Here is a 26,092-nt window from a genome sequence, read left to right on the forward strand (position 1 = left end):
TGTGTTGGGCAAGATGTTATCTAACCATCTATCAAATTTCTTCAAATCTTCATCCGATCCACACTCCTCATCTTCTTGCTCAATTTCCTGTACTACTTCCTCAAGAAAAGCATCGAGATTTGGAAAATATTTAATAAAATAAAAATAAAATAAAAATTAAACTATATAAAAAAATAAAAATATATGATAACAATTAGCAAATAAAATTAACTATTTAGAACCGTTCCCCGGCAACGGCGCCAAAAACTTGATGTGTGTAAAACCAACTAGTTTTAATCCTACTAACTTAAACACAAAGACGAACACACGAAAGGCAGTGTACCTATCGATTAACAGTTTAGTTCAGGTAAGTAGGGTATCGAACACAGGGAACGGTAAACAATTAAAAGAAATGCTAATATTATCTAAATAAAACAAGTAATAGAAAAGGGGTTTCTCTAGTTTTGCAAGACTAGAAACTTAAACAACTAATACTTAGACTACTTAACTAAAAACTAGATAAGCAAAGATTCAACTAAATTCAATAACGAAGGGAACTTCTGTTTAGTTCAACTTAATTGATCCTATGGTTGATATTATGGTAATAGTGCAATGGATTAATTCTTCTATTGGCTACCGATTCAAGTGATTAGCCTTGCGTTCGCTACGATAATCCTTAGAAAACAAACTAACTCAAACAGTGATCAGTTGTCTAATTTAATTTAATTCACTAGATTATTTATTCGGGTTAATTTAGACTTGTAATAGCTAACTAAATTGGTCCTTTAGTTAACCTCTTGCTGATGGTCATCAAACAAGCTCACACATGAATTTACCTATTTTTCTATTAATTCTAGTTTCACGTTCGTTAGTCCTAGACATATGATAAAGTGGTCACATAAACATATGGGGTTGATAATTAAAAGATGTTCATACTATTTAATTATCTTCCTATTAACAGAAAATTAGTTATCATTCACACATAAGGTTCTTTAACAAGCTAGAATCAACAAAATCACCAATATTAAATTAATCCTACCATAAAATCAAACCATAGTCACAAAATCATCTATCCTAAACAGAAGTTATGAGTTTTTAGCTCATATCTACAGCAAATAACAAACTAAAAACATATTCTAATGATTGAAACATGGTTTATGCAAAAGATTAAGATAAAAGTAGTGTGTTATTGCCTTTGATCTTCTTCCAATTTGATATCTAGGTTGAAATCTCGAAAACCACAGCTTCTAAGAACCCTTCTGGCCTCCAAAAATCGTCCTAAACTTCCCCCATTCGTTAGGGTTCGAATGAGAAGCGTTTCTATATATATATATATATATATATATATATATATATATATATATATATATATATATATATATATATATATATATATATATATATATATATATATATATATATATATATATATTCTGAAAACAGGGGCTACTCGGCGAGTCCAGTGACCTACTCGCCGAGTCCATCACTTAAAATCCCGTGTACGGCAAGTCAGCGCGTCTTTATCTTCTCGAATCTTCGATGCGACTCGCCGAGTAGTCGACCCTACTCGCCGAGTACCTTGTGTTTTTAGCATTTTCTCAAAACATGAAAGTCGTCCGAAATTGTGTCTAGTTTTCAGAACATTTTGAATCTCGTCAAACGGAGTTACGGTTCATGAAATATGGCCAAAACACTGACGAGGGGTCAAGCTGCCCAGCAACATCCTTCTTTCTTCAAAATCCAAGATCCAAGCTTCCAATCGCTAGTTCCGCTTCCTTTTCCACCCGAGCATGTCTTTTATTGCTGAAATTGAAATATTAAGCTAATTAAGTACCTTTTGTCCATATTATGCATATAATTAGCCAAAAATGAATAGAAATATATGTTAAACATATGATTAATTATGCACATATCAAAATACCCCACACTTGACTTTTGCTTGCCCCCAAGCAAAACTGAATTTTAACACATTAGAATCACATAGGACAACTCCAGTCAAACCCAGCCATTATGCCAAGACCGCAACGCGCACATTTGTGTCTAAAATTTTCCTAATAACCCCCCATACTCTAAATACTCACAATCCTCATAAACATTCGCCCACTCACCCCGAACTATGCTCATTTTATGCATCCCTCCGAATCCATCCTCAGAAAACCTCTTAACCTCAAGGTGTTTTTGGTTGAGTAACCCAATCATACATAATCTAGATAATTACAATGTATGATACCACATTGGAGCTCTTTGGAATTCTTCATTTCTTTGGCATTTGATCTTTGATCTCTTTGAATTCACCACTTTGTTGTTTGGTTTTTGATATCTTCAACTTTTTGAATTTCTTGGAATTTTTGATCTTCTAATTTCATATTTGACTTTGTTGCTCCAAAAATTCTTCAAACTTTTCTTTTGTAATTCTCTCTTTTTTTTTCATGTAACTCACTTTTTTTTCACTCAGTACCTACATGCTTAAGCAGGGGCGCTCAACTTCAACCTTTATTGATTAATGATAACAATTTTCCTGGATACATTTCAAGTACACGATGCTAAACATATTGCGATCCTCAAACTAAGCGAGGTTGTGTTTTTGTCCCATGATTTCACTAGAATAAAGGAGGCCACAAATGCACTAGAACGTATATAGGCTCAACTAAACATTTGGGTCTTCATACAATCATCCACACAATTCTAACATGGAATCCTAATTACTTTTTACCAAAATTTTCTAAATTAAATCCTGAGTAACATTTTTGGTATGCAATAGTGCAAATTTTTTTTTTAAAAAAATAGACCTAAATTATGATATTAGGATTCTAAATTTGCTAAGGTTCAACCAACCCCCTGGGTTCTTAGAAGCTGTGGTTTTCGAGATTTCAACCTAGATATCAAATTGGAAGAAGATCAAAGGCAATAACACACTACTTTTATCTTAATCTTTTGCATAAACCATGTTTCAATCATTAGATTATGTTTTTAGTTTGTTATTTGCTGTAGATATGAGCTAAAAACTCATAACTTCTGTTTAGGATAGATGTTGCTGGGCAGTGTACCTATCGATTAAACACAAAGACGAACACACGAAAGGCAGTGTACCTATCGCTTAGCAGTTTAGTTCAGGTAAGTAGGGTATCGAACACAGGGAACGGTAAACAATTAAAAGAAATGCTAATATTATCTAAATAAAACAAGTAATAGAAAGGGGGTTTCTCTAGTTTTGCAAGACTAGAAACTTAAACAACTAATACTTAGACTACTTAACTAAAAACTAGATAAGCAAAGATTCAACTAAATTCAATAACGAAGGGAACTTCTGTTTAGTTCAACTCAATTGATCCTATGGTTGATATTATGGTAATAGTGCAATGGATTAATTCTTCTATTGGCTACCGATTCAAGTGATTAGCCTTGCATTCGCTACGATAATCCTTAGAAAACAAACTAACTCAAACAGTGATCAGTTGTCTAATTTAATTTAATTCACTAGATTATTTATTCGGGTTAATTTAGACTTGTAATAGCTAACTAAATTGGTCCTTTAGTTAACCTCTTGCTGATGGTCATCAAACAAGCTCACACATGAATTTACCTATTTTTCTATTAATTCTAGTTTCACGTTTGTTAGTCCTAGACATATGATAAAGTGGTCACATAAACATATGGGGTTGATAATTAAAAGATGTTCATACTATTTAATTATCTTCCTATTAACAGAAAATTAGTTATCATTCACACATAAGGTTCTTTAACAAGCTAGAATCAACAAAATCACCAATATTAAATTAATCCTACCATAAAATCAAACCATAATCACAAAATCATCTATCCTAAACAGAAGTTATGAGTTTTTAGCTCATATCTACAGCAAATAACAAACTAAAAACATATTCTAATGATTGAAACATGGTTTATGCAAAAGATTAAGATAAAAGTAGTGTGTTATTGCCTTTGATCTTCTTCCAATTTGATATCTAGGTTGAAATCTCGAAAACCACAGCTTCTAAGAACCCTTCTGGCCTCCAAAAATCGGCCTAAACTTCCCCCATTCGTTAGGGTTCGAATGAGAAGCGTTTCTATATATATATTCTGAAAACAGGGGCTACTCGGCGAGTCCAGTGACCTACTCGCCGAGTCCATCACTTAAAATCCCGTGTACGGCAAGTCAGCGCGTCTTTATCTTCTCGAATCTTTGATGCGACTCGCCGAGTAGTCGACCCTACTCGCCGAGTACCTTGTGTTTTTAGCATTTTCTCAAAACATGAAAGTCGTCCGAAATTGTGTCTAGTTTTCAGAACATTTTGAATCTCGTCAATCGGAGTTACGGTTCATGAAATATGGCCAAAACACTGATGAGGGGTCAAGCTGCCCAGCAACATCCTTCTTTCTTCAAAATCCAAGATCCAAGCTTCCAATCGCTAGTTCCGCTTCCTTTTCCACCCGAGCATGTCTTTTATTGCTGAAATTGAAATATTAAGCTAATTAAGTACCTTTTGTCCATATTATGCATATAATTAGCCAAAAATGAATAGAAATATATGTTAAACATATGATTAATTATGCACATATCATCCCCAAACCCTAGTTCTTGTGTGTGAGAGTGAGTTGGTGGGTATTTTGAGCTTTTGAAGGTGAAGCCATTGCAACAAATAGTTGAAGAAGGAGATTGGCTTGTAGATATGAAGTTGTGTTGTGCCCTAGAAGCTCCAGAAGGTAAAAAGCTTCAAACTTTATGCTTGTAGGTCATAGATCTAGCCTTTCTAGCATTATGGAACCATTTCTTGTCCCAAAAACCCCAATATGGTGCATGATGCATTTTGGATGAGATAAGCTGTCCTTTCTGGACCTTTAAGAGGTCTTAAGTGATAAAAATGAGATCCCAATGGCTTAAGATGTCCCATGCATGTAGTAGAAGGGTCTTAATGGATTAAGACCTTGGATTAAGAGCTTTCTGGACGTCCAAAGTGATAAAGTTCGAGACTTTATGAGTCCTAGGCACATTTGGTCAATGGATCTGGAGTTTGGGCTTAAGTGCTTAAGCCATTAAGCACTTATTAGGGTTTTGGTGAAACCCTGCGTACGCCCAACGTAAGGTTCTGTACGCCCAACGTACTGAGTCAATGACCTCGTTTTCCAGTCAATGCGAGACTCGTGTACGCCCCGCGTATCCTTGGGGTACGCCCAACGTACGCCTTCTGTGGACTTTTGGTGATTTGGGCTACTTTTTGGGCTAAGTAGGGTTTGGGCCTTGCTGGACTTTCTGAGTAGATATGTTTTGGACCAGTTGACTAATTTGATATCTACTGATGAGCTTAGCGTGGGTGATAGTGGTGTTGGATTTTGAGCATACTAAAACTCCTATGGTGTACATGCAACCCTAGAAACCTTGGATCTATGTTTTCTCTAAAATACATGAAAATTTGATTTCCAAGGTTTACAACCTAACTAGCATGTTATGGGGTACTTGTAATACAAAACTTTAAGTAGAATAACATACCTTTCTTTTTGTGGTTGATTGCTTGGAGTTTTAGAGCCTAGCACCAATAGTGTGGATGCCTCAAGTGGTGTCACAAATCACCCAAAACAACTTGGAAATACTTGAGAGAATATGATGCTTTCTAAAATCGGCCCACCCTTGTTTCTCACATACACTAGTGCCAATTCTAGAACCAAGGACCTCTTTATATACTATGGAGGATTAGGGTTACACCCTAATACCCATGACTCTTCATTTACCTAGGATCCATGGGTTAAAAGCTCCATGGACTATCCATGGACTTCCATATACTCTTAGCCCATCCTAAATAAATCTGAGCCCATTCCATATATATGCAAGTGTCCATATTTAATTAGTTCCATTTGATCATTAAATTAATTCCAAAAATCAATTCTTGATCAACACTAATTAAATAATATTAATATATTATAAAAAATAATATATTAATGGATCATAAACATCTTATTCTAAAAAATATATCCATACAAATTGTTAGGTGAAGTGCAACCCAAATGGACCATGCCGGGTCGGGTCAAGTTATACCAAATATAGTTATGAACTTAGACACCTTATCCAACAGTCTGCCACTTGGATAAGTCTGATAACTATAGCTGCAAGTATAACTTCAGGAACCAACCAGCAATCGTAGCTCTTTTAAAACTCTATTGAACTACGAAGCGCCATTTTAGATAAGTGATCATATAATACTCTGTTCTCAAGATATCAGCCCGACAAATACATGGAACAATGTCGTACTTGTTGTCCAACAGTTATTTCTCGATCTCTGATTTGTTTGACATAGAACTAAATTGAACACATCAATTAGGTTCTGACCGGGCCCGGTACATAGGTAAAAACAAAATCATCGAGGGGCCCAGATATCGCTTCTAATCCTAGAAGGAACAGATAAACTTCGACTCATATGCTTGTACTGACTACTTATTGAATTATGCACAAAAGCACGTTTTATAACATCGAGTTACCAATGCGTTTTCGTACAATCAATGTATAACCAACTCATAGTCAACAACTCATATCTCTAGGTTTGAAGATTTATATGATATTACCGTCTCATGATCACTTGAGATAAATTCCATGAAGTAATACAAGCGAGCGTGGGTTGAGTCCAATCCTTAGAACTTATGAGCACTCATGAATGTTGCAGCCACCATTGCTATGTCTAATACACCTTAGACAATCTACAAACCCAATTCAGGACAGTCTTAATTCAATACCTACTTCCAAAGTATGACTGACTGTAGAGAGTTTGAATAATATAATTATTCTGGAAGTCAAAACATGCAAAATTGAAACAATAGTAAACGATTAACATAAGATAGTAACACTTTACTCATAAATAAACAACAAATTTTATTTAATCATCAAATATCAATTGCATTTTACAAGTTTCAAAACCTATCTAATTGTTAAAACTAATATCATCCTTCAGCCCGATGCGTCTTGCATGTTGTAAATGCTTAACCCTACTCAGTCCCTTCGTGAGGGGATCTGCTGGGTTCTCATCTGATGATACCCTCTTTGCCACGAGGAGTCCTTCTTCTATTCGATGTCTAATGAAATAGTATTTTCTGTCAATGTGTCTGGATCTACCGTGATCCCTTGGTTCCTTAGCTAAGGCAACCGCACTTTTGTTGTCATAGAAAATTTCCATTGGCTCTTTTATAGCTGGTACAACTCCAAGGTCTCCAATGAAGTTCTTCAGCCATATTGCCTCCTTTGCTTCCTCGCTTGCTGCTATATACTCTGATTCGCAAGTTGAATCAGCTACCGTCTCCTGCTTGGAACTTTTCCAAGTAATTGCTCCTCCATTTAGGATAAAGACCCAGCCTGACTGAGAGCGGAGATTATCCCTATCAGTCTGAAAGCTAGCATCGCTATACCCTACCACTCTCAAGTCATCACTGTCACCAAGGGTAAGGACCCAGTCCTTAGTCCTTCACAGATACTTGAGAATGTTCTTTACCGCAGTCCAGTGAGCCTTGCCAGGGTTCCCTTGATATCTACTAACCATGCTCAAAGCAAAGGCCACATCAGGGCGAGTACAAGTCATAGCATACATGATTGAGCCCACAGCGAAAGCATATGGTACATGACTCATCTCAGCTATCTCAGCCTCTGTACTCGGACTCTGAGTCTTACTCAGTTTGGCGTTACTTTGGATCGGTAAATACCCTTTCTTGGAATACTGCATACTGAACCTCTTCAGTACCTTATCCAAGTAAGTACTCTGACTAAGTCCAATTTGTCTCTTACTCATGTCTCTCAATATCCTTATCCCTAGGATATAGGCAGCTTCCCCAAGGTCCTTCATAGCGAAACACTTCCCAAGCCAGGACTTAACCTCCTGCAAGGTTGGGATATCATTTCCTATGAGTAGTATGACATCCACATACAACACCAAAAAGCTAACTATACTCCCACTAGCCCTAACATATACACATGAATCATCCTCATTCCTCAAAAAGCCAAACTCTTTTACTTTCTCATCGAAACAAAGATTCCATCTGCGAGGTGCTTGTTTCAATCCATAGATGGATTTCTCAAGCTTACACACCTTATTAGGGTACTCTGTACTGACAAAACCCTCTGGCTGACTCATGTAAACATCCTCAGCCAACTTTCCATTAAGGAAAGCGGTTTTGACATCCATTTGCCATATTTCATAGTCATGAAATGCAGCAATGGCTAACATAACCGTAATAGACTTAATCTTTGCTACTGGTGAAAAAGGTCTCATCATAATCAACTCCCGGAGTTTGAGAATAGCCCTTTGCAACCAGTCGCGCCTTATAAGTGTGTACATTACCATCCATGTCTGTCTTCTTCTTGAAGATCCATTCGCACCCGACTGTCTTACGACCTGGTACATTGTCAACCAAATTACAAAATTGATTGTCATACATGGACTGTATCTCGCTGTCCATAGCCTCTTTCCATTTAGCAGCCTCTAGGCCTGCCATGGCTTCCGTGTAGCTGTTAGGTTCATCCAGACTTACCAGTGTACTATCACTGATAAGCGTATCACCTTCCGCAGTAATATGGAAACCATAGTAATGCTCAGGTGTATTCCTAACTCTTGTGGAACGCCTTAAAGGTATGGGCTCGTCAGTCGGATCAACAGGAGTTTCCTCCTCAGGTTGATTACTAGGATTTGAGGTTCCTTCACCACTTGACTCTTGAATTTCTTCAAGGTCAATTTGCCTCCCACTGTTTCCTTGGCTTATGAACTCTCTCTCAAGGAAGACTCCTCTCCTTGCCACAAAGACCACATTCTCACTGGGTCTGTAGAAGAGGTAACTAAAGGATTTCTGTGGGTAGCTGATGAAAATACACCTCTCGCTTCGAGGTTCGAGCTTGTCGTGAGACTCGCGCCTCACGAAAGCCTCGCAACCCCAAATCTTGATGTGGTCCAGATTGGGAACTTTTCCGGTCCACATCTCATGAGGTGTTTTGGCAACCTTTTTAGTAGGGACTAGATTCAGGATATGAGTGGCAGTCTCTAAGGCATACCCCCAGAATGAGATTGGTAACGAAGCTCGACCCATCATGGAACGAACCATATCCAACAAGGTTCGATTGCGCCTCTCAGCCACACCATTCAGCTGTGGTGTGCTAGGAGGTGTCAATTGTGAGACAATCCCATATTCCTTAAGATAGTCAAGGAACTCGATACTAAGATACTCTCCTCCCCGATCAGATCGGAGCATCTTGATCTTCCTGCCCAGTTGATTCTCCACTTCCTGCTTAAACTCTTTGAACTTTTCAAAGGTTTCTGACTTATGCTTGATTAAACAGATATATCCATATCTACTATAATAATCAGTAAAAGTAACATAATACCGATTAGCATCCCTTGTGGAAGTTTTGAAGGGTCCACACACATCAGTATGTATGAGGTCCAACAAACCTTTACCCCTCTCACAAGTACCAGTGAAGGGTGACTTTGTCATTTTTCCAAGTAAACAAGACTCGCAACTATCATCTGACTTTAGGTCAAATGATTTCAAAATTCCAGCCTTTTGGAGTTGGCCCATGGGCTTCTTGTTAACATGTCCAAGATGACAATGCCACAAGTATGCTTTGTCTAAACTATTTGAAGAATCAATACACAACACATTATTTCCTAGATTATCTACAACATTCACAGCTTCATACACACCATCACAAGGTAATGCTTAAAGTAAAATACATCATTGTAATAAACATTAATAGCACCATTATCATTATCAAATGAAAAGGAAAACCCTTGTTTGTACAAGCCATGAAAGGAAAGAATATTTCTCGCCATTTCAGACGAATAACAACATTTATTCAAATCTAACATTAACCCATTATTAAGCAATAAAGAATAAACTCCTATCTTGGTAACAGGTGATGCTTTCCTATTCCCCATGATTAAGTTTATCTTCTCGTGCTCCACTTTTTCACTACTTCTTAGGCCCTGCAAATCAGTACAAATGTGAATACCACAACCTGTATCAAGCACCCAAGAGTTAGTATGCAATGAGTTATTAGACAATATGGTATAAATACCTGCATGGGTGGGTTTAACTTTCCCATCCTTTACATCCTACAAGTATTTGGGGCAGCTTCACTTCCAGTGCCCCTTTTCCTGGCAGTAGAAGCATTGTGCTTCCTTTGGGTTTGAAGAAGGAGGAATGGAACCTTTCTTGGTTCCACTTGAAGAGGAGCCATCAAGAGACTTTCCCTTGGTACCCTTCGAAGGGGTCTTTCTCTTCTTCCCCTTTCCCTGCCCAATTGTCAAGACATGAGCAGTAGTAGGAGTAGGAGTAACAGCTGATTTACTTTTAAGGCCACTTTCAGCGGTCCTTAAAAGTCCTTGAAGCTTACTCGGTGTGACTTCCTCCTTGTTCATATGATAAGTCATACGAAACTGATCATAACTTGGAGGTAAGGAATGGAGAATGATGTCAATCGCCATGTCCTCAGGAAAGTCCACATTAAGCTTCAATAACCGGTCCACGAACCTTTACATTTTCTGCAAGTGACCGGTGAGGGGTTCTCCCTCTTTCATCCTAGTTGTTATCATGGAGGAAATGATTTCATACCTCTCCTGACGAGCACTCTGATGGTACCTATCCATCAGATCCTGGTGCATCTCAAAAGGGTAGAAATCTTCATAGGATTTCTGGAGTTCTTCTGTCATTGTAGCCAGCATGATGCAAGACACCTTAGTGGCATCTTTCTCATGGGTAGTGTACTCAGCAATCTCCTCAGGAGTAGCAGTTGACTCATCGATAACCTTTAGCTCCTTATCGAGGACATACTCTTTGCCCTCATAGCGAGTAATCATTATGATGTTCCTAATCCATTCATTGAAATTGGAACCATCAAAAGTGAGTTTCCCACACAAGTTCATTAGGGAACAGGAGCCTGTAGGGTTTGAGCCAGTAGCAGTGTTGGAAGACATCTGGACAAGTTTTATTAGATAAAGAGTCCTTAATAAGTCACCCAAATGAAGTATTAAGGCTAGGACCCAACAAACTATTTATAGTTGGAAGAGGGATGCTGTAATCCAAGCTATAAAATATTTGAAGGTAGGTAAATGACGATTTACCAATTTCCACCACGAAAATGAAATAGATTGTTAAGTTTTATTGGATTTAAAATTCCTAGATCTTTTGAGATACATTGAACTTTCAATGGCATGTTTGAATCTCGATTGTGCCCTATTAAGTTTGTGACTGGGATGCTGAGGATCACAAACAAGGTGTGAATAACCATGCAAATTGACTTGGTACCCTTAACTTTTATCACCTAATCGATGTGCCGGTTAACCACACGCGCTCCACCGATCTATGATAAAATTAAGTTACCCTTTGCCATTCTTACTAGTCCTTGTTAGTGTGTCGGTTAACCACACGTGCTCCACTAACGACTTGGTAAGGTATAAAGTGTAATTTCATGGGTTAGCACCTATTTCACATTTTTCTAAAGTAACTAAGATTGGGAATTATTAAAGTATAGTTACTATAATTTTATTATACTTTTAATGAGGATTTAAAGTCCTTGTCCTACCCGTTCGGCTAACGACCCTCCACCAGTCAAGGAAGTGGTGAGTGAGAGTGGACACCCATTAAGCTGCCATTTTATAGGCAACAATCTTATACCCCCCTTATAGACCGGCTTCGTGAATGAGGCCTACTAACGGCAAGACTGACTTATTCTTATACATATCTATATATTTAAACTTTTAATATAATAATAATATAAGGGTTGAATTTTAAACTTTTAAAATTCTAAGGTTCAATTTGGAAATTAAAGTATTAGGGTGTAAGACTTTACAAATTCCAAAACTTGAGGGCAAGTATTGAAACTATTTAAGACTTTTCATTTCATAACTTATGAGTTTAGTGGTCCATTAAAATGAAGACTCTTCATTTTATGTAACCTCTTATTCTTTAATGACACTTTTAAAGAAGTGACTTTTGGTTATCCATAACTTGAGGACAAGTTATGGACTCCATCATTAGCCATTAAGATCAAGAACCATACTTACAAGCAAGTTACACATAATTCCTATGATCTTCTAAAACTCATAAGAACATGAACATTCATATCAAAATTTCAAGAATCATATTAACACATAGAAAACATGGAATTATGATATTAGCCATTGTAAATGGATTAGCATAAGCATTATACCATCTAAAACAAGTTTTAAAACACCAAAACAGTTTAGGGTAATGTTTCTAGTCCATTTCCAGCAGCAAAACTCGAAAATCTGCATTCAGGGGCTCCTACTCGTCGAGTGCAAGAACCTACTCGACGAGTAGGATGAATTTACACATGGACTCGTCGAGTCCCCCCATGGACTCGGCAAGTTCATGCTGCAGAGTGCAGATTTTTGAGCTTTTTCAACAAGTTTGCATCAAGTATCAAGAAAACAAGCCTAGGCTCTGATACCACTATTGGGTTTTGAGCATACTAACACTCATATGGTGTACATGCAACCCTAGAAACCTTGGATCTATGTTTTCTCTAAAATACATGCAAATTTGATTTCCAAGGTTTACAACCTAACTAGCATGTTATGGGGTACTTGTAATACAAAACTTTAAGTAGAATAACAAACCTTTCTTTTGTGGTTGATTGCTTGGAGTTTTAGAGCCTAGCACCAATAGTGTGGATGCCTCAAGTGGTGTCAGAAATCACCCAAAACAACTTGGAAATACTTGAGAGAATATGATGCTTGCTAAAATCGGCCCACCCTTGTTTCTCACACACACTAGTGCCAATTCTAGAACCAAGGACCTCTTTATATACTATGGAGGATTAGGGTTACCCCCTAATACCCATGACTCTTCATTTACCTAGGATCCATGGGTTAAAAGCTCCATGGACTTCCATATACTCTTAGCCCATCCTAAATAAATCTTAGCCCATTCCATATATATGCAAGAGTCCATATTTAATTAGTTCCATTTGATCGTTAAATTAATTCCAAAAATCAATTCTTGATCAACACTAATTAAATAATATTAATATATTATAAAAAATAATATATTAATGGATCATAAACATCTTATTCTCAGAAATATATCCATACAAATTGTTAGGTGAAGTGCAACCCAAATGGACCATGCCGGGTCGGGTCAAGTTATACCAAATATAGTTACGGACTTAGACACCTTATCCAACAAGTGGGTCATGGGGTTAAGCCCAATAAGGAAGTTGGGCCCAATTTATTAAATTGGGCCAATAATGGGCCTTGCATAAAGACTTTCAAGGTTATGGGCTTGGAATTGGGCCTTGGCCCAATAAAAGAGAATGGACATGATGGATTGAGTGGACCCTTAGCCAAGACCGTTATGTTGTGTATTGACTCGGCATTTATTATGTGATAGTTCGGGTTTTCTGGTGAGACAACGATCAGAGGTTTTCGGTGCAACAACACTACTTGCGAGGTGAGTTATCCTCACTATATTAACAGGGTCTAAGGCACCAAGGCCGGCCCTTTCTCGGATTGTATACTGGTTTTGTTTGATATGTTTATTGATCTGTTAGATCTGCATCCTGGTAGTTAGGATGGTTTTATGTTTAGTGACTGGGTTAGGTCGGTATCCTGATATATAGGATGATGTTATGTTAGTAACCGGTTAGGTCGGTATCCTGGTTAGGATGTTGCTATGCTATATGATCTGCTAGATTGGTTTCTTTGTCTATGGAATGTTATGTGATGATCTGTTATATGTGCACATGGTTGTTTGATTGTGGTTGGGTTGGGGCGGGTCTTGCTTTGTGCTGTAGGCCAACATACCCAGGGCGAACCGGATAGACTGCAGACCCGGGATGGCACATAGTCAGGCCAAAGGCCCGACGAGCGGTCCGGATAGGCTGAAGGCCCCGAGACGTGCCGAGGCTCAGAGAGTGGGCCAGATAGACTGAAGGCCCGGTGCGGGCGGTCCAGTCAGACTGTAGACTCAGAGATTGGACCAGGTGGACTGAAGGCCGGTGCGGGCAGACCAGTCGCACTGTAGACTCGAGATACATGGTTGTTTTGTGTTTGTTATGTGATATGGTTATGGTATTGATGAGGTTGGTATTTTGGGGGTAACTTACTAAGCCTTTGAGCTTACATCTATCGATTATTGTTTCAGGTACAGCGGATGACCGCGGGAAGGTAAAGGCGTGACCGCACACTTCCTCGATTTATGAATTTCTAATCTACTACGACATCTGATGAAGCATTGTGCAAGGAAACTATCAAGTCAAAATCTCGATTATGGGAACTCACTGTAACATTGTTCGACCAACCTTAACTAATTAAACTATCTAAAGGGGAACGCCTTGAAAGTAGTAGGAGTATACATACATATAGTTGAAAAAGGAATAAGTAGTATACATACATACATACATACATACATACATACATACATACATACATACATACATACATACATACATACATACATACATACATACGTACATACATACATGCATGCATACATACATACATACATATATATATATATATATATATATATATATATATATATATATATATATACATACATACATACATACATACACACACACACATATATATATATATATATATATATATATATATATATATATATATATATATATATATATATATGATACTTATACTACGAACATTTGATAGGGAAACGTCTATTCCTACAGATTGTACCATGAACAACAAATAAAGGATGAAAACTATAGTAACTATAAATAAGTAGAATACTACTTATGAGTTAAAAGTACCCCGATAATGTAAATCAAAATACTAAAATGACTGAATAGGTTGAATGGGACGATATCCTATTAACCTACCCTAAGTAAACAATTACATAGGTTGAATAGGACGATATCCTGTTAACCTACAATGAAAACTAAAAGAGATTAGAAAGAAATAATTACCTAAATTGTAGAATGCTATTTTTGAATAAAAGGTACTCCAACATTGAAAGTTAAAGATACTTATACAACTTAACACAGTTATGTATAAAAAGTGTTTTCAAGTTATAACAAATCAAAACCTATGAACTCACCAACATTATATTGACATTTCAAAATCGCATGTATTCCTAGGAAATCAAAGGATGGAAGCTTGCATCACAGGAGATCAAGATGCAAGGATATAGACTTGTAATATGTTTTATTATGCAAGGATAAGTCATTCGAACTAATGTAACCCCTGTTTTCGGTAATGAAATAGTTGGTATATATGTCATACTATTGTACTGTTCAATGTATATTCAATAACTGTGATCCAACATTCTAACGTCGCACGACCTGATGTTTCCGCGTCGGCTGGGGGTGTGACACGTTGAAGTATTTATCATCATCTTTAGTTCTTCCATCACAAGTCATGATTACTTTAATCTGGCCGTAATACAACTCATGGACTCCTATTGGTTCTTGGTTGTATATGATCACGCCTTCGGTCTATTATCTCATGAAATGTACTAGTATTGTTTTCTCTTTAAGAAGTTACCGATGTTAACTATCGTATGTCTTCTTATCACCCCTAAAGGTTACATGCTAATTCTAATACACTAACTTCTTAAAGAGAAATATAGGTAGGCAACCTAAGGCATGTTATACTACATATCATTTAACACATATCAACATATAAGGAATCTCTCCTAAGGTATGTTATAAAATAAATCTATCTGGACATAATAGAAAATAAAGTATACACCCTAAATTATTCTAGTGCTTGTGTCTATAATATCCAATACAACCTAAAATATACTAGATACACACCTCACCGTCTACTCTTAGCCTTTTAAGTTTAAGTCTAAAATTTCTCAAAATTCCTAGTTCGGTTAAACTAATGCTCTGATACCAACTATGACATCCCATATTTTCCAGAACACTAATGCAGATCTTATCTTTAATCACTCAGCATCCTATTCAAGTTCCAACAAACTTAACATTGCTATCTCTGATGCATACAAATTGAGTGGGTAAGGTTGGGAAACCTGGTGAAATACATAGGGTTTTCAATCCCACGACGTTATTATGATAATAATCCATAATCAATAAACTTGCAAAACCAACTATTACCAAACACTATAGATTCATAATCCAACGAAGATATCTATAATACAAGTACTCAAACATACCCTGCCCAGTCATTCTCACGAATCCTAATAAACGATCATCTTGAAGAATCAACTTACCTGAGGAGGATGGAGTACCCAAATGAAAACACAATCCTTTCTCATGGATTGTATGATTCATTAATACCTATAGGTAATGATCTTGCTATTGTTCCATGATACTGTCTAGAATAGTTAGTGGTCGTGATCTTACTGTGGCAGATGACTTGTCGTAGCCCACACTCGGGTACGTAGTAGTGGCAAAAACAAAGCTCTTCTCTCTATTCTAATCACACAAACATAATAAGAATATCCAATATCCAACTTATCAAATAATTCTAGTACGTAACTTGTACCCCAGAACATAATAGTGCCATAGAACAGAGATGTACTCTCTGTTCCAATCTCGCATACATCCCTTGTATTATTACTGCACATTTATTCAACTTACTTTGAACTAGGCATCCTGTATAAGTGTTTTGTTTATAACTAGACAAGACTACGATAGCTATAACCAATTCTCAATATGCTTCCTTGTTCGAGGAATACTTATCATAAATGCAGGTATATATTTAGCATACAATTCAACCGGTTAGTATTTGGCATACCTTTAATCTTTTTAAGTAATAATACTTATATTAAGATTGTCACATAGTATTTCCAAAATTAGTTTTAACTCATATATAACCATATATGGCTCGTACTATGCATGTTATGTAATATATCAAGCATACATATAACACATATATTCCAGATATATGGCATTTGATTCACATATAAACTTTCAACTAATAATAAATACTTTTATTAAAATTATGCTTACGGAAGTAACTACATATTCACAATACAAGGCATACTATTAGTAAATACTTGTACTAAAATCATATTCATGAAAGTAACTTTGAACTCACTTGATTGAGGTAGAAGATCCATAGGAAAGTTAGCTCCTCGACTAACACTTCAACTTTTCCATTTTAAACAACCTAAATACGAATATTACTATGCTTCAATATTTGTTTGTATTCATAAGGTTATGTTAATCATTTCTCATTTTTTTCAATAATCCCAAAGAACCGAATTCTATCAAATAAGGAATAACCAGGTAAGATCACTTTGGAGGTAGCCTAGACATCACTCTTGTAAGTAGATCGATCAGTATTATGACTAAAATTATTGGAAAATCTTATTTAAAGGTCCATAATAATGAGTATGAACATAAATATAAGTTACATTTAAATCATATTAAGTATAACTCAACTTACATGTTTTCTAGCAAAAGTTCAGAAAGCCACGGGCAGAACTTCGACTCCGAGTACTTCATTTTATCGGATCCCATAGGTTCGAGAGTTATTTTAGAGAAACTTGAAAGAAAATGAGCAAAGAATGAGGAAGTGTTCGAGCTCTATTTATAGGAGGTATGTAGGGAAGGAGCACCATGCCATTGTCCTAGGCACGCTGCACCTTGGAATAGGCGGAAATGGTTCTCTCCTACTATGACTCACTGCGTGATGTGGGTGGTGTTGCGTCGTCATAAACAGGTAAACCTGGAAAACTTCAAAAAATCAAATCTTTCGCATACGAGCTGTCATACCCCCAAACTGGAACGGCGGAAACGTTCGGGGGCGGATGACGTCATTTCAGTATCACAACAATTGTAAAATAGTAATCAAATCAACAACAACCATTGCATTAATAATATAGATTTTACATTGTATTCAATTCACATATGATTGATTTCAAAAGTAAATAGTAAAACAAAGACTTAAAGCTACTATGCTCCGTCTTCTCGAAACCTTTGCGTATACCTGTCCACTAGTTTCCTGAGAATATAAGTGATTTAGAAAGTGTATCAATATATAAGTTGGTGAGTTCATAAGCATTTTGTTGTAGAAAATAAGTTCCTTGTTCTTTGAAAACTGTTCATGTGTTCCTCCATAAATTCCTATATTTTCTTAGTAAGTAAAGATAAGTAATATGACCATACTAGTTCCTTCTATGATCACTTAGTTTATACTGACTATATATAAACTAATATCGAATGGATAGTTGAATGTGTGAATCTGCCCTAAGTCCACAACCAAACAAGGAACAGGAAATGAGGCGGAAATCACACATTCCACTGTATATCAGATATTATTTATATATAACTCTGATGTATAAACCAAGGAACCATAAAATTAACAAATGAGGGTCCTTTTGTTATACTATTTTGTAAATAAGTGTTGAACCTTTTGTAAATATGTTCTTATTTCCACTCGTTCTAATGTAAAGTATTGTTTTCGGTAAGTAATCGTATTTGTTTCCAAAAAGTTGAATTGTAAACCGTTTGATTGTAAAATCATGATGTTTATCCTGGAAAATCCTGTATTTTTACATGAAACCGATTTGTAGTTTTAAACGTTCCAAGACCGAAAAGTATAAGTATAATGGTCGTACTTATTTTACAGATACCTAGTTTTATTCATAAGTAAAACTAGCTAAAATTGTGTTTGCCCTGAAATCCGAATGTAAAGTTAATATTCAAATAAAAATATGTGAATATATATTATTCGTAAATAAGTCGTTGTTTTCTCCTTGTGGGTTTTATAACCATACTAACACAGTTAGCCTGATCATGACATTCTTCAAGCGTCGGAAACGTTAACGATATTTGTCACCCCAGGCCTGCCGACCTGAATGTAGCTAACAGTCGGGATGTGGGATTTTTAGCCCCAAATAGATCTATACACAAATATTTTGCTCTTCCTACAAGAGACTCTGGTTATAAGTCAGGACTTTTACCCGTACTTAGATAAGTACACGAAAACGTCTCACAAATTGCTTCAACGTGTTTACGAGTAATAACTGGAAACCCTTTTTGTTTATCTGATATCTAAAAACCCTTTTTGTTTATAACATGTATCTTTGTAAAATAGTTCGTTTGTTCCATAAGATATACCTATTATAGTTTATAAGTTTGTTTCCGTGTTGTAACCTGAACTTTGTAAAATAGTATCTTTGTTCCATAAACTATACCTATTATAGCTTATAAGTTTGTTTCCATTTTGTGTGAAAATCGTTGCATCTTAACATGTTCCCTAAACTATATTTATATAGTTTATCATAGGATTCAAGTTATACTCAATAATTATATATATATATATATATATATATATATATATATATATATATATAGCTGAATAAAAAGAAATCTCTTGTATTTTTTTATCGTATCGTTATGTTTTACCTGCCCATAGTAATATATGAAGTTGATAGTAAAATCTTTTCATAAATATAGAAAGATAAGCGTATTTGGATGTTTGCGTTTTAAAGTAAAATTTCTTGTATGTTACTTGTATTCCCCCCTTAAAAACATAGAAAAGACATGTAAAAATATAGGGGTATTAACTCAATTGATAAAGTAGTGATTCGGGCAGCATTTTGCTTCTAGAAATGATTTTCCTTGACGAAACCTATGAGTTTCTATTGAAAACCGAGCTTTGTGCGGGCCGAGTTTCAAACCGAAACTCTTTTCTCGGGGACTTCGGGTGCTCCGGGGATTGCTTTGGGTGTTAGGGATGTTCCTGAGGCTTCGGGGTGGGGGGAGGGGGGGGGGTTAGAGTGGTTTAAGAGGGTGTAAGGAGTGAAAGAAAGAGTAAAATGGCATAATAAACCGGGAGATCTCGCACCCTTTTATAGGTGGCCGAAGCCTCGCAGTACGCGGGGCGTCGTCTCGCATTACGCGGGGCGTAAAAGGCACATGGCATCTGATCGAAATCAGAGCTTTGGACGTGGCTGATATGTGTCTACATGCGAAGGAAGGGCGACATGGTCAATCCGAGCCCATGCAACGTGAACGCTGGGCGTAACCCTCTACGTTGCGCGTACGGCTTCAGACCAGCCTCAGAATTTGAGCCTTGAACTTTAAAAATTAATAACTTTCGCATACGAGCTCCATTTTTTACGTTCTTTATATCCACGCGTTGGTGGGACCATACTCTACGACTTTCGTTTAGACTCCGTCGGCTAATTTTGACTTTATTTTTAATGTTATATTTTTAACAGGCCCGGACAGGAAAAGTCTGTTAAAAATTGATAACTTCTTCATCCGACCTCCGTTTTCGTCTGTCTTTTTACCTTTGAACTACTATTGAAGAGATCTTCGATTCTCGTTTAGGTTATGTTGGCTAAAAGTCGCTCGATCTATAATTCGAATTTCGGGCTGTACACTGTTGTGCCGAATCTTAGAAAAATCATAACTTCCTCATACGAAGTCAGATTTGGACGTTCTTTTTATGGATGCTCTCGGTTTAACGTATGTTACAACTTTCGTTTAGATATCTAAGGCTAAAAAGCATTCGATTGTAGACTCACTTTTTACGTCACATAACATTGTGCCGGTTCTGTCGCGAAACTTCAATAGGTCATAACTTCTTCGTTATAACTCGGATTTCGGTGTTCTTTATATTTCCGGAATCCTTGTCGTGACCACTACCACTTTATTCATACAAATCAAGTTGATCTAACATTTTATTTTTGACGCTTATTTTCATCTTATTTGTTTTATATCTTTATTTCTTCAAAACGAGTTACAATGATTGATCTAGACTTTGTCATTGAAAATTTACCGTTACATGGTTGAAGTTTGGAACTTGATTGATCTAGAATTTTTCCAGTTGTGACATCATCCTCCCGTTAGAGGGAATTTCGTCCCGAAATTGTTTCTAAAGTGGTACTCATGAACTAGGGAAAAGATGTGGGTATTTCTGTTTTATCTTATCTTACCGTTCCCAAGTGAATTCAGGTCCTCGTTTGGCATTCTAGTGGACCTTCACTATTAGTATGCAACTTTGTTTCATTTAATCTGATTGTTTATGTAGGGGTGGTAAGTTGTATTTAAGACGGGGAAGGGTGTGGGTTTGGTTTACTCGTCTACGTTTACTTGAATAGTAGCGTGTCCACTCGTAGTCTTGGGTAGCTTTGTCCTGAAGTTCATGGTAGGACTCATACCTGGTTTATCTATCATCATCTTGTGGATACAAGTCGTATATACACCTAGTAGTGATAGGTTAGTCGCATGGGTACTTAGTCTCTATTTTTGAACTTGACTTGTTGTACGAGTGGTATTCTTGTGAGGTGTGCGCGGAATACTTCGGGAAGGTTACGGACTTCTGGAACATCCTTGATGTTTTTCATTTCCTATTTCTTATCTACCATGTGAGTTAGGAGGGCATGGTACCCCTTGTGTGGGTATTTCTGAGCTTTGAGGCGAGAGATGATTTGGAGGTTTGTGTCAGGTTTATCATTATAAATTGAAAGGGTTTCATTAGTCGGTTGGTTTAGGCGAAGGGTCTTTTTGTAGCACAGAAATTGATATGGTGAGGACCAAGCTAATCCACGTCGAATAACGACGTCAGAATTTCTTATGGTAACAGGTGTTAAGTCTACTTGGAAGAAGTGTTTGTTAGAATGATAGTACATTCTATGTTTATGTCTTTAGTGCCTTCTGTTTTATTCTTGTTATTACTGTTGTGAACATTTGCACTACATTCAACTAGTATAGGTAGTAAGATAGCTCTGATAAATAAATGATGAAATCTCGTAATTTGATCCCTACAAAGTCCCTCTATAATCGCTTAGTGTATACAAATCATATATAGTTAAGATTTAGAAGACTTTCGACTGAGTAATTCTGCCCTAAATTCACAATCAAACAAGAAACAGGAAATAAGGCGGAATCGCTCACTCTAAGCCTGCAAAATCTTAACTATGTATGACTCTAATGTTACACTAAGCCATCATAGCTCACCTGTAAGGATCCTTAGTTTTTATATGAATGATGTGTTTTATTTGAATGAGAAGGAAATCTATGATTTTGAATTTTTAATTATCAAAAACTTTTGTGAAAATTTGATGCTTAATTATTAGAAAACGTACCAAAAATCCCAGTAGGTTCCTCGTTGCTCCATTATGTCCTGTTAAACTCCTCCTGTTGCTCCGTCATTTCTCTCTGTTGGACAATTTCTCTTAAAATGTCCTATTTCACCACATGCATGACACACTTGACTTGTACTAGCATCGGTGGTTGAGGTGATGTGTTGGGTTGGAGTCCTACAAAAAGCGAGTAGAGTGCCCATTCTTGTTGCAGTTCTTGCAATGCAACTCCCGGCAGACTCCCTTATGATGGTAGTCACACTTGTTACACTTCGGTAATGTTCTAGCATATCAACTGGCTGGTATCGGAGTGGCAGATGTTGTGGCTGCAGGGGCTGCCACAAGTTGCTGTCTCTTGGCAAGTCTTTGAGATAATTTGCGTTCCTTTTTGTTCCAAAATTTTCATTTCTTACTCTTAAGTTTGTGGTTCGGGGTATCCTTATACGTAGACATTCATTGGTTTCCTTGGTTGTTACTACGATTTGATTTTTCGACACTGTTTCCATTTTCATTCGGGTTGTTAGCGTTGAGATGCGCCATGATAGCTGTCACAGCCGCTGTTACGGCGACTTGGAATGTAGCGGAGTCTATATGTAGAATCGGGGTTTCGTCGGTTGACCGGTTATTTCCATGTGAAGACATGATTCTGTTACATGATGTGAAACGAGTTCGTAAGTAATTATGGTCGTTGCTAATTGTATTTTACCTCTTTATATATACATATAAATTTTCTCGTTTTGTTGTGCGATTCTCAATGTTTCGACTTACATCCCTATGATGTATTTATGGTAGTGTGTAGAAATAGATATTGTAGAAAGGTTAAGTTCACTCATCCTAGTACTACTCTCGTCCAAGCATGCTTAACTGTGGAGTTCTGATGTGATCCGGTGCATTAGTGCTGGTATGATCGCACCCCATAACTCTACGGAAAGGCATCTTTCTACCATAAGGTTTAAAAGAATGAAACGGTAGTAAGTATTTAGTAGTGGTTATAACTCGTGTGTCGCTTGAACTATGTTATCTTGGTTCTGTGCGTATCATGTTCTGACTTTTATAAAGTTTTGTAAATAATTCATAACAGAAGTCTATATAGAATAAACTCGTGAATTTTTAATAGTTATCTCCCTTAAACGAAATTTTATGACTTGTTGTACTAGTATTTGTTGTTATAAAAGAATTGATAAAACTAACACATAGTGTGAGTAGTGTAATCACTAACTCTGTAACATCCGGGATTTCGGGGATGTCAGTTTGTGTTTCAATTTGGAGGATTTAGGAGGGACTCGACGAGTCGAGAGTCTGGCTCGCCGAGTCACGTCGAGTTGATTGCGGGCATTTAATGAAAGGACTCGACGAGTCTAAGTATGGACTCGCCGAGTAGGTGCTGGGCAGAGAAAACCCTAAGTTCCGGGGTTAGAGCCTATTTAAAGGAACTTATGACCTTGGATGCGCCTCATATCTCCTGTGAGAAACCCTAAATCGCCATTGGAGCCTTGGGAGAGTTCTTATGATGAAATCAAGTAATTTGGTGGGTTTTGTGGAAGGAAAAGAGCATGACTCAAGCAAGGAACGAGATGAGGGCAGTGGATCTAGCATCTCTTCGCATGGGATTGCTGTAGGAGGTATGAATTTATACTCATTCTCGTGTATTTGGTGGTTTTCTTGAATCTAGGGTTTTCTTATTCCTTCTTTAGCTTGGATTCAAAGCTTATGAGGTCCCAAGGTGAATAAGTCTTAGATCTGGACCTTAAGAGGTCCATAGAGTCCCAACCATTCTGCTTTATGCTGTTCCATTGGAGATATGGATCTAGGTTGCCATTTTAGGAGCTATTTCTTCATATAACGGCATAAGAGTGTTGCATGAGCTTAAAGTTTGAACCTTTATGTGATATTTGGGTGTAAGAAGGTCAGATCTATAAGTTAGAGAAACAGATCTGACCTCAGAAGGTCATTTGAGTGATGCCATGGAGGGAACTCGCCGAGTCCATATGGGGACTCGACGAGTCGAGTCGGGTTGCCCCGCGATTCGTGACCAGTGGTAACCCGTCGAGTGAAAGGTTAACTCGACGAGTCGAGTGAGACCTTAGGAGATTTCAGAGGACAAGCATGGACTCGTCGAGTCACCTGAGTGCACTCGACGAGTCTGGTCAAAGTTGACCGTTGACTAGAGTTGACTTCAGTTAACCATGGGGTCTTGGTCAAGCTGATTCAAGAGAGGTCTGGGAGGGGTAGAATGGTCTTCTACCCATTATTAGAGATGAGAACAAGAGAAAGTATTAATTAGAAATGTTTGCCTTATGTGTTAGGCGGAGGCTCGATCGAGGTTATCAAGCCAGAAGGTTTACTAGACATCATGGGAGGTGAGTCTTCTCACTATACTATACCTGGAAGGGTACCTATGTGTGACCGGAAGGTCTTGTATGCTATGAGATGTATGTGCTGTATGTGGTTAGGTGATATGTATGTGCTATGTATGTTATGTATGGTAAGGACCGGAAGGTCAAGATGATATGGACCGGAAGGTCAAGATGACATGGACCGGAAGGTCAGGAGGTTACGGACCGGAAGGTCGATACGGGTAGGACCGGAAGGTCTACCGGGATTCGGGACGGAAGTCCCCTGAGACACTTGGATCGGAAGATCCCACAGAGTTATGGCCTGGAAAGGCGTATGTGTTGTATGTGGTATTTGGGGAACTCACTAAGCATTTATGCTTACAGTTGTTGTGTTATGTGTTTCAGGTACTAGCGAGGATCGCGGGAAGGCGCCGGCATGGTCTGTACACACTGATGAAGATTTATGTACTTGAGATTCTGGGGTTGTTCATTTAGATATTATGTGATACAATGGGTTTTGTTATGAATGAATTATGTTTTAAAAATGAAAAATTGTTTGAAAATTTACGTTGTTACAAGTTGGTATCAGAGCCTTGGTTTGAGGGATTCGGATGCACCTTCGGGCGTATCTAAACTCAAACTGAGGATTTGAGTAAAAATTTTCAGAAAAGAAACAATTTTTCTAAAAGAGTAAAAGATTTTGAGAAAGGCAGAACGGAGCAGTGTGTACGATTAGCCAGCGCCCGAACGGTGATTTCCCAGAATACCCTTACATTATGTGTTATGAGATATGTTATGATATGTTATGCATGCTAGAGTAGGCTAGGTATTCATATTAGGAATAGAGTGGCCTGATTTGTGATGCCTTAGCCTAGGAGATTACTGCTGCTATGAGATGCTTCGAGAGTGAGTAGGTAGCAGTGAGGAGCTTATGAGAAGTCTACCGAGGGGTAGCCTATGCTTAGCGAGATGTAGAGTACTTGTGGTCTGGGATCCTAGGAGGAGAACTTGGAATAAATGCTGATGCGGCGTGGAAGGTAGTATTGGGCCCGTACTACTGGAAACACCGGATCAGTGCGCAGTCCAAGTAAGAATCCTTAGGGTACTAAGGAACAAGTAGGGCTGAGTTATCGAGTGCGAGTACACTCGAGTGAGTCTCTGATTTTTTTTAGGTTGTATTTCGGAGACATCATGGTTGGGACACGCCACAGACCAGAGACCAGTGGCGTGAGTGACGAGGAGCTTTGTCAGATGATCCACGATGAAGGGGCTGCGGCTATCCGCACAGAGATACCGGGGATGTTTGGGTCTATCAAGACCACTTTGATTGACACGTTCGACGAGAGATACGCAGCGGTTACTGAGGCTGCGGCTGCTGCAGCTACTGCAGCTGTGGCTGCTGCTAGACCTCAGGGGGGGTGACTCGATGCTGTTCCGGGAGTTCAGCAACACGAAGCCACCAGAGTTTGATGGGACGCAGGATCCGATTGCTGCGATGAGATGGATTTCTGATATCGAGGGATGCTTCTACACCTGTTCGTGTCCGGAGCATCTGAGGGTTCAGTTTGCACTGAACCAGTTTCGCTTGGGGGCGAAGGACTGGTGGAAGTTCGTGGCGGCGAACTTCACTCTTGCAAGAGACTTCGGAGGTGACCTGGGAGAGGTTCACCACCATGTTCAGAGACGAGTATGTTCCCCGTTGGAGCGGGAACGGTTGGCACAGGAGTTCTTGTCCCTCAAGCAGGAGACGGAGTCCGTGA

The sequence above is a fragment of the Lactuca virosa genome, chromosome 7 (genome assembly GCF_052849685.1).
Source record: "Lactuca virosa cultivar CGN04683 chromosome 7, Lactuca_virosa_CGN04683_v6, whole genome shotgun sequence".
NCBI lineage: Eukaryota > Viridiplantae > Streptophyta > Magnoliopsida > Asterales > Asteraceae > Lactuca > Lactuca virosa.